At 41.6% G+C, this 15,085-nt stretch overlaps 1 protein-coding gene across 10 annotated transcripts in view; it reads left to right on the top strand.

The window, feature by feature from the left end:
• The window catches only part of SLC45A4 (solute carrier family 45 member 4), an 85,576-nt gene that overhangs the window by 32,165 nt on the left and 38,326 nt on the right, over positions 1-15,085 (top strand). Inside the window, exon 1 of one of the 10 annotated variants that reach the window (XM_040690737.2) lies at positions 2,595-5,864. The exons of the other annotated variants lie outside the window; for them this stretch is intronic. The gene's annotated coding sequence lies outside the window, so the exon portion shown is untranslated. Of the gene's footprint in view, positions 1-2,594; positions 5,865-15,085 lie in introns of those variants that run through there. 10 annotated transcript variants of the gene reach the window in all.

Raw genomic sequence — 15,085 nt, 5'->3', positions numbered from 1 at the left:
TAGTGCATACAAAACTGTACTAACTGAAGATATTGTTGAGCTTGTGCTAGTTGCTAGACTTGAATTAATGGCCACTTTAATGATCAGACACTACTATATCTAGAGAGTTTGTTGAAATTAATCTGGATATCTGATTCAAGTGGGTGAAGAATCTGGCGCTGTGCGAATCCTCTGTTCTGTACAAAGCTTGGACTGTTCATTTATAGAGTAACTCCTCATCCCAATCAACAACAGTGCAGGAGCTGTTCCTGAAAATGCCCAGCATGGCAAAAGCTTAAGGCCTACAAAGTACTGCGTTGACAAGATGAAGCAAAAAATGAAGGGGTGCATTTATCGTACCTTCTGCTTACACATACAGTATTGCTTCTAAGGTTAAGCAGAATGAAGGCCACAAACATTGTGGTAGGAAAAAAAAAAGAGACTGAAGGTTTTCAGAGACTTGTTTTTGGAATACTGGTGTGCCTATGCTTCTCAACTGCTCAGCCTGCTGGCTACGATCAAGTGTAGTGTAGTTCCTTTGTTTTGCAACTTCTTGATCTGATCATGTGCTTTCTGGCCTGTTTTACTAAACATGTGTGTTCAGGTTATTTCCCATACAGCAACGAAATCTGGGGTCAGCTGGCTGGTTGGGTTACCCATTGTCTGCCTTGGAATAAACTGCTGTCTCTGGTTGTGCTGAGGGCATTCTCTTCAGCAGAAATCAACATGTCATACTGGATCTGTGAAACCTGTTTGTGCTCAATTTCAGTTCTGTTTTTTGAAAGCTGATGACACTAGCAAAATTTTGCATTCCCTGTGAGTGAAGGTTCCAGCCTTACTGGAGCTTATTATAGGACAAGTGTTCCTTCATCAGTAGAGTGGCACGCTCTATATTCATTCTGTTTCTCCAGACTTTGTGCATGAGTGGTAAGACAAGGATGTATTGTCTGGGTCCTCAAAGGAAGGTGAGCCAATATTTTTCCGTAGCAAAAAGTCTTCTGGGTTATCTGCAGTAAGGGCAAACTACAGTGTGTAAATTTGGAAGGACTTTACAGATGCAACAGAAATTCTCTTGCAGAATTTACTTTAAGGTCACCAGTAGAGTGCACGTGCTGAGAGCATTACTTATTTTTTCCTAATAAATGAGTAACTTACCCTTAATTCTCAATCCTAATTATGTTAACTTAGTTTCCAGTAGCACCTGACTAGAAAACAGGATGCAAGCTAAGGCTATTAACAGCACAGAGCCATTAAGATTGGGAAAGGCCTCTAAGATCATCTAGTTTAATCTAGACTAGATCATCTAGTCCATCAGCTTATTCATTGCTTATTCACGAACTACAAGAACTGAGCTATTCTTGTGTTAAGTATCAAGATGAACACCTAGACATGTTGCACATACAAGTGACTGTTCTTGGCAGTTGTCTTTACAACTGAATATATAAGGACTGCAAGGAGCATCTTCATCTTGTAGAGCCACAAGGAAGTTGTCCCTGAGTGCGGTAAGGAAGGAGTGAACCTGCTCTGTCTTTCTTGCTGTGAATGATAACACTTCTGTTGCAGATAGCATATGGAGAATATGCTGTAATTCTCCTGGATGGTTTAAGCCAATCTCTTCTCCAAAGGAGAGGTGACTTAATGCTGTCTTTTCAACAGCTTTTGCATTTGTATCCTACTGATAATCTTACTTGATTTAAATGAGTAGAATGTTTTCATGCCTTTCAGTCTTCAGGCTCTTGTTTGTTCTTCTGTTTCTTTCCCTTTACTTTTTCTAGGTGGCTCACATCTAAGTGTATAGCAGGCTTTGTGCACTGAAGTGTTCAGGATGAGTACTGTTTTACACTGAGATGCCATTAGTTGTGTGAAGTAATCTTTACCTCCAGAAGAACACTAGGACAAAAGTAGTAGTGTTTTATCTTAAGGAGACTAAATTAAGTTTAAATTCTTAGTTGTGTGCTAGGAAAAATATGGAAGTTGGTATAATGTTCACTAAGTCTTGATACTATACCCACTTGGTTTCCCAGGGGAGACCTTATTGCACTCTCATAACTTCCTGAAGGGAGGTTGTGATTAGGAGGGGCCTGGGAGAAGAGGCCAAACAACAAACAGGACCCGAGGAAATGGCCACAAGCTGTACCAGAGGAGATTTAGATTAGACATAAGGAAAAACTTTTTCTCTTAGAGAGTGGTCAGGCACTGGAATGGCCTGCCTAGGGACGTGGTGGAGTCCCTGGCAGTGTTCAAGAGGTGTCTGGATGAGGAACTACAAGATATGGTTTAGTGGCTTGTGGTAGCAATGGTAAGATGGGAGGACGGTTACACCAGATGATCTTATAGGTCCTTTCCAACCTTGTGATTCTATGATTCTATGGTTATTGTTTCATCCAAGGTTGGCGGAGCCTTGATGATGGCACGTTCCATATGTATTGCGGTTTATTAATGAGGCATGTGAAATCTGTTTCACAAATTCAGTGAAACATTCCTGTGTTTTAGAATAGGATTCTTCCTGAAAGACCTCAAGTGACCAAATTCAGCCAATTCTTGTAATCTGGAATCAATTATAGAAGTCTAACTGTAACCCTATGGCCTAGGACAGACCATCCAAAAACACTGAAGTACTGCCAATGGGATTTTTAGAAATTCTAGGCAAAATTCATGTGACTGCAGTCTGATCTGGGTAGGACAGGGTCTAATGGCATTAGACTTGAAGATAGTAGGCCTAGAATGAAAAAAATCTTCACTATGAGGGTGATGAGGCACTGGAACAGGTTGCCCAGAGAAGCTGTGGATGCCCCATCCCTGGAAGTGTTCAAAGCTGGGCTATACAGGGAGTCTGGGGCAACTTGGTCTAGTAGAAGTTGTCCTTGCCTGTAGCATGGGGTTAGAACTGGATAAACTTTAAAGTCCCTTCCAACCTAGGCTATACTATGGTCTCTGCTAGTTGCTCAAAGCACGTTCATTCACTCATTCACTTTTTTGTTTGATGCCCACCTTTAATAGTCATATAGTTCAGTAGGTATCATACTTTCTGTACTTAAAATTAAGTACATCACTGTATCAAGGTAACATCTGTCTCCTCTTTCAGCACCAAAGCAAAGATTTGGCCAAGTATATATATAAAAGTACATTTAAAGTTGTTCCTTAACTTGCATAACTAGTTTCTTAATTCCAACAAGCTTTTGTGTATAAACACCTTGTAAGCAATGTGTAGACTGGCTCAAAACAGTGAAATAATTCAGGGAAAATATTCGATTTCATCTCAACCTCATGTTATAAATGCATTTTGCTGGCTCTAATGCTGGAAAAAGGAATCCTGTGTTAGCAATTTTCATGGGAACTGGGTTGGAAGCCAAGCCACTATCTTGTACCAGAACAAGCTGATAAGAGAAAGTATTCAGTTAAAAGTGGAACAGTTCTTGAAATAAATAGTCTGAAGACCTAAAACTCTTTAATAAAAAGAGGGTAGGTAGTATTATGCAGTATTCATCCAAGAAACTGACTTTGGCTTCAGTTCATCCCATTGTTCTTGGAATGACTGTTTTTCCCCACAGATGTAAGCCCATGATTTGTTTCATCTGTGCCACAGAAGTAGAGCTTCCCTTTTGAATGTGTACCTTGCAGCCTCAACTAGAGGTGCACCTGTGCTTACATCATACTTTCTGACCTCTGCATGTGATTAGTGATACTCCTTGCTCAGGTTGCTGCTGTTCTTTACCTGTGGGTAGTTGTCATCTCCTGGATGATCACCACCAAGTTGATTTTGAAAATGGGAAGTTATTAACTTAGGTGCCTGGTAGACTAATCTTAAAGACTCCTCTAAGTAGGGCTTTGCTATTCTTGATGCACTTCTAAACAGAAGAGCTGATGTATTTCTGAGGATATTGGATAACTAAGTAGGATAAGTTGGCAAGTCAGCTGTTGCACTTCAGCATCTTGCTATTGTGTACTGAAATTCTAGCATTTCCCTCACTATTTTAGTGAGTGCTTGCTTTTCCCATGCACTACTTTCAGTGCCTGAAAGCACTGAAGCACTTCTGTGCACCTACAGGAATACCTTTGATACTATCTGACCGCAAATTCAGTCTGTCTCTGAGACTGATAAAGGTGCTCTTGCTGATATGCAATTAGCTGTGCACAAAGATGCAACCACTAGATGAACTTTGTTTTCTGAACAATCAGTTGTGCTTGTATAGGCTGAATTTCTCATTTCCATGTTCTTTATGCTAACAAACCTGCACTTCTGTCACTTCGTAGATACAATTGCTGGAGTGAATCTTAAGCTAATGTTGCCTGTGACTTGCTGGCTTCAGATATTACTTTCATGCACAGAAGCCTGCTTGGTCCAGTAGAAACCAGTGCAACAGTATTTATTTTTTTTTACTCATAAACATTCAAGAAAAGATGCTTTGGAGCATGCTTGTAAGAGGGGCTTTTCAATCAGCATTTGCTGTTTGAGAGAAGCGTGTAATTCTTTGTAGGGCTAACAATTTTCAAGCTAATTAAGGCTTACATCCCTTTTGCCTGTATGGCTGGCTGGTGACAGGCCCAGCTGGCTCATGATAAATGGTTATAGTGCAGCTGATGAAAACCATTATGTTGATTCCTCTTAACCACTGCCCCTGGAAAGTGCTGCTGTGTGGTTTCAAAGGGACACAAGTTCACCTATTTGTGCTGATGGATGCTAAATATATGCTTTAAAGTTTAGATCATCTGATAACGGCTCTCAGTCCCATGGATTGGAGCTGCTTCCATCTGACTACACAGCTTCATCCCTATAGGATTCTAGAGTGTCCTATGTAAAACTTCCCTTGAAGAAGGCACCTGCCTGTTTTGCAGCTAGAAAGCATCTAGAAGAAACTGATGGGCTGTCAGAGCAGTCAAACTGTCTGAAGGTGACAGGACTAAACCTGGACTGTGAAATGCACTTCCTTTCAGTTTTGCCTCTTCAGGTGACTGTGAGCTGTAAGATCTGCTCTAGTGACTGCATTGATGTGACAGCAGAGCATAAAAGCTCCTCAACTACAAGTTTCAGAGTGGTCCAGACATCTGCTGCTTGAAGTGACGTGGATGCTGAGGCTGTGCATCCTGTAAAAGGAGAGTGACTGACAGTCATTCCCAAATTAAGTAAAAAGGCCAAGTTCTGACAAGCTTTTGCCAAGCGTTTCATAGTTCAAGTCACAAGTGGTAGAGGTCTGAATGCTCTAAATGTTTCCCTTCTAGCAGGTCTTAATATATTGCATCCAACTGCCAAGCCTCTTGTTATTGCAGCGTGCGTGTCAGTAAGTATCTTATCTTGCCAGTTCTAATGGGGTATAACTTGGCAAAATGTGTGACTAAAATAGTATTTGCTTTTAGTTAAAAATCAAAATATGTAGATATCAAGACGATCATAAATGTGTCCACCAGCTTTCTGTGTGCCTGCTTATAAAGCAGCTGTCTAAATCCTATTGCTTGAACTGAACTTCTCTAAAACACATGGTCTGTAAGGACACTGTATTGGCCACAGTGTTGCTTGTTTATGAGCTGTATTCCCTTCTCCTAGAAAGTGTTTATTAAAAAGTATATTTTATAGAATCATTTGAGTTGCAAGGAACCCTTAAAGATCATCTAATTCAATTCCCCTGCAATAAACAGGGAAACCTACAGCTAGATCAGGTTGCTCATGGCCCTGTCCAGCCTGACCTTAATATCTCCAAGGTCTGGGCATCCACTGTCTCTTTGGAGATCCTGTTCCAGGAACACCTCATAAAAGAGGTGTTCCATCCAACACCTCTTCTATGAGGTGTTCCATCCCTTGGATTATTTCTGTGGTGTTCCTCTGGACATGTTCGAACAGGTCCATGTCTCTCTTGTATTGAGGACTGCATCAGGACACAGTACTCCAGGTGAGGCCTCACCAACACAGAGTAGAGGGGCAGGATCACTTCCTTCACACTGCTGGCCATGGTTCTTTTGCTGCAGCCCATGGTGTGGTTGTCTTCCTGGGCTGTGAGGGCACATGGCTGGCTCATGTCCAGCTTGCCGTGCACTGGTACCCCCAGGTCCTTTTTGGCAGGTCTGTGCTCCATCCTTACCTTTCCTAGCTGATAGTGGGGGGGTTGCCATGGTCCAGGTGCAAGACCTTGCAGTTTCATGGCTTTGTTGACCCTCATGAGGTTCTCATGGGCCCACTGCTCAAGCCTGTCTAGGTTTTTCTGGATGGCATCCCGTCCTTCAGGTGTGTCAACTGTACCACACAGCTTGGTGCCATCTTGCTGGGGGTGCACTGACTCCCACTGTCAGTGTCACTGATGAAGGGCACTCATCCCAGTGCTGTCCCCAGAGGGACACTGCTCTTGTCTCCATCCAGGCATTGAGCCATTGACCACCAGTTTCTGTGTATGATCTCACAATCTGTTCCTTGTCCATTGAACAGTCCACCAATCAAATCTACATCTTTCCAACATCTTTCCAATTTGGAGAGGAGGATGTTTTTGGGGAGTGTGTCAAAGGCCTTACTGAAGTCCAGATAGATGACATCAGTTTATCTTCCCTTGTCTGCTGAGGCATATTTAAGCCATCATAAAAAATGAGAAGGTTGGTCTGGCAGGATCTGCCCTTGGTGAAGCCACACTGGTTATCCCACATCACCTCCCTCTCTTTCATGTGCTTTATCAGAGCTTCCAGGAGGATCTATGATTCTATGATCTGCTTCATGATCTTTCTTTGCACAGAGGTGAGACTGACAGATTGGTAGTTCCCCTGGGTCATCTTTTCTGCTCTTCTTAAAAGTGAATGCTATATTCCCTTTTTCACTGACATCTGGGACTTCCCCTGACCACCATGACTTTTCAGATATCAAGAGTGGCTTGGTGACTATGTCAGCCAGCTCCCTCAGGACTCTAGGATGCATCTTATTGGGACCCATGGACTTGCAGACGTTCAGATTCCTCAGGCTTGTTTGCTAACAGAAGAAGCATCGTTCCCTCAGTTCCCACCTTCCAAACCGTTGCTTGAGGCAAAAAACTGCAGCTTCTTGTCCGTTGTTACTAGCCTGGCTGTATCCCTCACTAGGCAGGGTACATCTTCCTGTGTTTTCTTTTCTGGTTGATGTACTTGTAGAAGCCATTCTTATTCTTTGTGACCCTTTACAAGTCCAGTTTCAGTTGGGCCTTGGCCTTCCTGATGCCATCCCTACACAGCCTAGCAGCATCCCTTTACTTCTCCCAGGGTACCTCTCCCTGCTTCTGCTATAGCCCTTCTTGTAGTTTGAAACTGTTTCCCCTTGTCCTACTGCAGCAGACTCTGCTGAAGAGTCTGTCCCCTTCCTGCTTACAGTCCCACTTTTTTTTCTCATTTTTTTCTCTACTTTGCTTAAAATTGAATATTCAAATACTGCTTGTTGGAGTTGTTAGTTTTTTCCCAAATACTAGCAATATGAACAGAAATCAGCGTGGTTGTGTAACCACAACCTTCCAAGCATTGATTTACCCATGTTATTGAGAGAACAGTGTTCTGGTATTCTTAAGATTTACTAATTTTCTTAATCGTTACTGTTAAGGAGGGATTCTTAATGTTGGTTCTTTATGATACCTTTCTTAAAATATATTGGCTGCCATCCCTGCTAGGTCAGTTACAACGTTTATTTTAATTATTCAGAAACTAAATCTAATAGCTGCCCTTTGTGGCAGTGAACATAAACATGTCTGTCTGGTCAACTCAACATCAGCTTGGGATGGTCAACTCAAAAACAGCAAATTTCCAGCTCAAATGATTCTACGATGGTCTGAAAAAAGCAAGTGGGAATCTGTTCAAGTGATATAGCAGTACTTAAAAGGAATATGCTTTCTCAGATCCTATTTGTAATTGCTTGTGTTTCAAAGGGGAGGCTCTGATGGTGTTTACTAAAGGTGCTGCACCATAAAACTGATGCCCTAACCTGTAGTGTTGCTCTGTTAGCACCACCCAACCCAAGGCAGGCTTGAGGTTACTTGGCTGGGAAGCAGTAACTTACTGCACCTATTGCAGTGTGGTTGCATCAGAAGGAGGTAGGCATTGTCAGATGGAAGGAAGAAATACAAATTTCTCCTAAAATACCTTTCAGTTTTCTCTATAATACTTTATGTATGGCCATTAAAGTATTGTAGCATCCCTTGTTGGAGGGAGCTTATGCAAAATTGGCATTGGATAGAGACAGGAGGGAAGGAATTTCTGTGCACTGATGAGAGTCAGACTGTTTCTAGTAATTGTGATGCCTCAGTGCTGGCTCAAACTGCAGGTTGGTAAATAACTACTTGTTAATTAGCAAGCTATTGCTGTAATGATGTACTAGTTTGATCCGTGAGTTCACTTGAAGAAGACAAAATGAGAATATGTAGTGCAAGATGATACAAGCAGTTATATTTAGTTGTTTACAAACTCTTTGGAGAATCTGCAATATGAGAAATCCTCACACTGAGAGGTTGTTCTGGTTTTCCTCTGTGGGATGATTTATTTCCTCAGATTCAGTAAAAAGTAGCCAAAACCTCACTTCTCCACCTTTGTTGGAGGGTGAGCAAAGTTCTCTGGGTGCTTTCAAAAGCTTGACTTTCTCAATTTTCTGAGATTGAATGGTGGTAATACATTTAGGGACTGGTAATTGGAGATAATTCCAATGAATTAGACTTTGCAGATGGTAATGATATGTGAGAGGAAGTCAATTTATGAGGATCTACGCTCTGCTCATTTTTGTCTTGATCTATTGAATAACTTCGGTAACTGATGCATATTCTGGCAGTATTTGGGTTTCTTAAGCACTTACAGCCTGAAGAAACTAGTTTGTACAGCCTGCAAATTCTCAGAGCAGTGAATATAATCAGTAAGGTACCAGTATAGGAAAATAAAGGAAGTAGTGTGCTCTACACTGTATGTGCAGTAACATCTGCAGGGAGTATCTAACATTGCACATACATCTCTAGCTCAACTTATTTCTACAGATGTATATTCGTGCACAACCCCAGTCTCAACCTATTGTAGAGGGTGTTGCTCATTCTGAAGAGTAATTTGCAAAACTGGTTGCGTTGATACAATTCTTCTCCCACACTGCAATCAGGAGGACAGCCTTGATTAAAAAAAAAAAAACTCGCAAAAAAATGCTGGTGGCAAAGATGTGCTGATAGTTAGGATTACTCTTGCACCACCAGCAATGCCAGGTTGGACACTGTCCTTTCTTCTGCAGGTAGGTAAGCTGGTTCCAGTTGATCCTGTTAGGGATATATGGAGATATTCTCCGATGATTGTCTTATGTTTGTTTTCCTCCACTGCCTGCACTGAGAGAGGGAATGAATCAGTGCTCCTCTGATGGAAGATAACTCTCATGTTCAATGTACTGTCCTGGGAGAACTCAGTCCCAATGAGTTCTTCATGCTTATGTGGTGACTAGATTGTTATTTTTTGCTTTTTGAGTGTACTTAGCATTAGTGCTCACCATCATGCCTTTAACCTCTGTCTAATTTGGGATGAGATACTGCTACTTGGAAATCCAGCTGTTATGAGTAAGGCGTGCTTGTGACATGGCCACAGTGTGAAGGTGCTGCTCAGCATTACCAGTCCCAGCTGCTCTATATTCCCCTTACTCAGTAGGATTCTCTCCTGATATTTAAATCAGTACTTTCCTAGCAGTCTACTTGTTTAATGCATCGCTATTAATAAACTCTAGGCTAATAGAAGCATAAATGAAGTTGCTTTTTTCTTTAAATAGCAGTAAAACCAAAGAAGTTTAATCAGATAATATTACCTTCCCAGTTAAAAAAAAAAAAAAAATGCTGAACTGTTTCCTAGTAAAAACAGCAGCAGTGATTTAACAATGTAATCTGATCTAATATTAGTAACAAACAGCATGTGCCTTTAGGGAGCAGTATAATAACCAATCCACTCACTAAAGTCTGTCTCACATTAAATTCTGGATCCCTTCTAAAAAGATGGCTTCCCAGAATTGTTTCCATTCAACTTATAAGAACCGTGCTTTTGTCTTTCTCTCCATAATATAATCAGGCTGGGGGAATGACATTGGCCCCCAAAACATGAAGAATGAGGAAACAGGATCATAGAATGGCTTAGGTTGAAAGGGAACAGAACATCATCTGGTTCCAACCCCTCCACCGTGGGCTGGTTGCCACCCACCAGCTCAGGCTGCCCAGGGCCCCATCCAGCCTGGTCTTCAGCACCTCAAGGGATGGGGTATCCACAGCTTCTCTGGTGATAGTGCTGCCTTGAGAAGATGTCCTTCTTGGTGTCATGAGGACATTCACACCTTTCTGTTACTTCCTGTATGTTTGAGCAGGAAAACTCCCTTCAGGGAAGCTTGTCATGCTTTTGTACTGCATCACCATGTGCGTATTAGCCAAAATCTTATTCTTGGTCATTTTCTGAGTAAGCTGGAAATGGATGGAAGCAAGAAGGCTCCCAGCTTAGGCCATACTGTATGGACAGAAACATAGAATCATTAAGGTTGGAAAAGACAACTATAAGATCATCTAGTTCAACCATCAACCCATCACCACCATGTCTACTACTAAACCATGTCCTGTAATGCCACATCTGTGCAGCTTTCCAGCTGCTCTGCCCCAAGCCTGTGGCATTGCTTGGGGTTGCTGTGACCAGAGTTTGTCAGGAAAACCCTCTGGAAGGGTTGGGGTTGGAAGCCTGTTTATGTCAGGGTTTAATAAATTCTGGAATTTTGCATGCATAGCAAGGAGAAGGTGCAGTAAGCATTCATTAACCCTCTCAAAATCTAGTGCTTGATTTAGTGGTTGGCAATCCTTCCTGTGGCAGTGTGGTTGGAACTAGATGACCTTTGAGGTCCCTTCCAACCCAAGCCATTCTGTCATTATTTGAAAATGAAGTGGCATTGTCCTTATTTCATCTGGATTTCTTGTGGGCCTCAAGGATGTCAGATATATAGCCTCGCTGCTAGGAGAGCTGTCAGAATCATTTGCTCATCCAAGTATTTGCTCAGTGTCAGTGTCTGCTGTAGTACTTGCTTGGTCATGATACCCTTGTAAAGCAATCTGTCTTATGCTGTTCTGATTTTAATGCCTTTGATTACCCAAACGATGGATTCAATGTTAGGACATGTCATATGTGGCTTTGTACTGCACCCAGTTAGCCATAACCTTTTTCCTTTGGCAAACCTCAAGTGAATTCAAAAAAATGTTAGTCTGGTTTAATACAGTGTTAAAATTAGAGGTTGATTTTTAGTGTCAGGCCTGTTGTTACTCACATATGGACATATTATTAGGTAATATGCAGCATGTCTGCATTTAAAATAATCCCATGTGTAGCTTTCCCCTTCTGATAGGGTTCCTGCAGTTCTGTCTTAAAGCAGTACTGAAAATTATTTTTAACACTGAAATAGGAGAGAAGACGAGAAGACATTTAATCAACTCCATGACTTCAGCTGCTGCCCTTTTGCACCAAAGCAATTGCAACTCAGTTATATGGTGGTGCTTCAGGAAGGTCACACGTTCTTAATTCTAAACTTCTAGGAAGGACCAACATGATTTGATTGTGGAAGGGTACAGTCTCCTTGCTAAACTTCAAGTTGAATGCATTTGTCCAGCTGGGCCAGCAGCTTAAGATATGTCCTCTAGATGCTTTCCATCCTCCTGCCATGGCTGAACACTTGAGTTTTGACATGGTCCAAAGAAACTTCCAGTGTCCAGTCCTGTTACTGTGAACCTAGACCTGACAGATGAGTCTGCTGCAAGTATCCACTGACAGCCTTTCTATGTGAGCTGTGATCTCGCTGGCTTGGAGTATCACTACCCAACACATTACTTCTAGCTGCTGCTGTCCCTCCCTATCCTCAATAGTTTGGTGCAGATCCGTACAATTGGCTAAAACCAACCCGACTGTATAACGTTCTTTTTTCAAGTTGCTTTTGGACTTAGATCGCTTTCACTGTGTGGTTCACTTCACAGATGCTTGTGTGGTGGTGCAGGAAGGGGTGGGAATAAGGATGGGGGTGAAGAAGAGGAAGAACAGACGGCTGCTTTTTGAGGAAGTGCTTGTTTATGCTAACTTAAAGTGATTGAGAAACCTTTGGTGTAAGCAGCATAATAGACTGGTAGGGTATTTTCTGTGTACCTATGAAAGCAGCAGACTGTCAGACCAAACTTTCCTTGCTAGCAGAACAAGCAATTCTAGCATAAGTACGGTTTGCTGTCAGATCTGGAGCTATGCTAGTGATTTCCTTGGACAAACACCATTTGCCTGTTGAAAAGGCACAAGTCCAAACAATGCATCATTTTGCAAGGCAGTCAAAAGCTGAAGGAGAACCAGTCTCCTTCTTGCATTTAATCAGAGAAAGAATAATAAGTGATGTTTTGTCTCCAACACAGAGGTGGAAGTGTTCAGCCAAATGTTTATTTACTCTGAGGAGAAGCCAGATATACTTGAATTGCCTTTCTCTCCAATACTAACATTGAAGCTATACTTAAATCATTCTAGATAGCTTCTAAAGCAACGTGGCCATCTTCTGAAAAGAACTTGGAAGAAAGAAATGAAGCTTGACAAATAAATAGAATGACTGGACAATTATAGGCTTGCTAGCCAAAAAAATTTGCAATTGAAACAGCATGGCTGGTGGAGCCTATGTCCATGCGGTATCCTCAGTGAAGAATTGAAGTGAAGCAATGGAGAAAGGAGGAAGGTTCTGTTGCATTAAGCTAGCAGCTCCTGCACTCTTGTTTGAACCTTGAACCTCATTTTTTTGTTGTTGGTTATGGTTCTGTTGATGTCATGCATGATATTACAGTAGGATCTACTAGTGATCTGAGGAGAACGGTGACCACAGTTGTTACAGCCTGGGTGAATTCAGTCAGAACTGGTTCTTAGCTATTTTCCTTGTGAGATTAGTGATGAACAAAGGGGAGACAGATACATCTGTATGCAAAGATGACTCAAAGTGTCTCTTTCTCTTTTGGTTCAGAATGAAAAAGATGAAACTTCCTATAATCTGTAGAAATTTTGTCTGTGATGGAATGCATATTAAATCTATACTAAGCAAGTCCTGTGTAGCAAAATGCAGCTCTTCACTGTGGTCTGTGAAATGTTACAAGAAGACTTGGATCAGGCTGTGTGCTTAAATGTGGAAGAAGGCAGTGATAATGAAGAGGCGGCTCTTGGAGTCACTAGATGGCTAGATAAGTGACTGGAAATTAATACAATAAACCTTGAAACTCAGGATGAGACAGGAGAATGCTGCTGCTCAATTCCCCTTCTTATTCTTTTAGCAATTTCATAGCTTGTGGGCAGAACAGTTTCCATTCTTTTCAATTTGCTCACTCTGATTTTCCTCAGACCAGGCTTATTTCTCCCTTAAAGACTGTAAGATTTCATAATTAGCACACGCCTACCCTGCTGAAATGAATTGTTTCTTACCCTAATAAATGCTGCAATGATTTCCCAGCAGCTTCAGAGGAGGCACTAGAATTTTTGCCTGGTATCCAGTTGGGCCCATTTAACTCTGTGTACAGGCCAGGCTTTATTACTGCTTAATAAGGCGTGTGTGTCATTACCTGAATTGTGCTGCATGTTACATAGCTTGATTAAAGTCATCTGCTTTGGCAGTGGCTTGGAATATCTAGCTGCTTGTAGAATAGTACATTCCTATTCCTTGTAAGCAAGAGGTATCTGGAATCATGCAATATAAAAATAGTTCAGTCTTAACAGATTTGGGCAGAATGGCTGTTAACCCCATTTATGCTCTATTTTGGGATTGATGGCTGTATTGCCCATCATCTGATCTCCAGTATCACGAATGTGAAAGCACTGCTTGTTAGCCTTCAAGTCCTAAACATGCTGGGAAATGTGATAGAAGTCATTTCCCCGAGGCATTGTGTTGTGTAATTATCTTGCACACTTTGTGCTGCCCTTATCATCATGCTCAAAAAGAGAACTGCTGAATGAGTGTTGTGGGCCATGGATACGACCTACATAACTAGTCCTCTGGTTTGGAAACCCAGAAGGAGGCAGTAATTTTCCTGTGCTGCCTCAGTGATTCGTAAACTGTGAGCATGACCTGTCTGAGGCACGGGATTGTTGTGGTGTCACCTTGTCAGGGTTGTAGCACGTCGTTCTGTGCTTCATGTCATTGCATTACGACTTACGCCTAGGTGAGGGGTAGTAAAAGTGTAACAGATAAGATTACAAGAAATCTGAGCAGCTTTTATACAACTTTCCTTATGGATTAGTCCTCAGTATATTAGCTGCCTGGTTTGTTGAGATGTTAACTACTCCATAGGTTCTCCTGTTATTGCAATGTGACCAAAGTTCAAGTAAAACATGTGCAATTAGGCTGAAGAAGAGCTAACGTAATCAAATTCCCTCCTCCCATATGCATTTTATGAGTGTACATATTTCTGTATTTGTACTTCCCTTAATACACTGCAGTGTCCAACATTAACCCCTTTCTGAGGCTCAAACAATTCTGCTTTCTCTTTCCAGTACTCCCTGGGAATCCTGAAAATGACTTCTAAAACATCATGGAAAGCAGTGAGAATGTGTGGCAGAGTGAGGGAAATCATCTCTTCTTGTGGTCTGAACTTTGGGTGGTCCTGTGTGGGTCCAGGAGGAGGACTTGATGATCCTTATGGGTCCCTTCCAACTCAGGATATTCTATGACTTTTCCATAAATGCAGCTTAAATTCTTTATTTGTTTTGGTTGACTTCTATCTGTGCTGCATGAATGACAGGTAAAATGTAAGCCTAATGCATCACTTTTCTTTTGGGAAGGTTAATAACGTAGGAATATTTCATAGGTTGACCCTTTATTGAAATAAAGCCATTAAACCTCTTTAGGAAAGATTGCAATATTAGAAATTCCTGTCGATATTCAGTGAAGTATTATCAGTTCAGTTTTGGTGTTACTGGCCAACAGAGTTGTGCTGTATGCATACATGGGTGCATGTCCTCCTTACTGTTTCAATCCAGATCCTCCGTAGATGCCATTTAATTTGTATTTGGAGTTCTTTGTTAATAAGAGCTTGTGGAATATTTACTTCCATCAGGTAAATGAATTTGCCTCCCTGTTTTTGTTACAAAAGAATGCCACCATTCAAGCTTGCTGATTTCAGAATGAGCTTTG

This window comes from Gallus gallus, chromosome 2, assembly GCF_016699485.2.
Source record: "Gallus gallus isolate bGalGal1 chromosome 2, bGalGal1.mat.broiler.GRCg7b, whole genome shotgun sequence".
NCBI lineage: Eukaryota > Metazoa > Chordata > Aves > Galliformes > Phasianidae > Gallus > Gallus gallus.
Note: the sequence above shows the minus strand (reverse complement) of the source record. Positions and strands in the feature narration are given on the sequence as shown.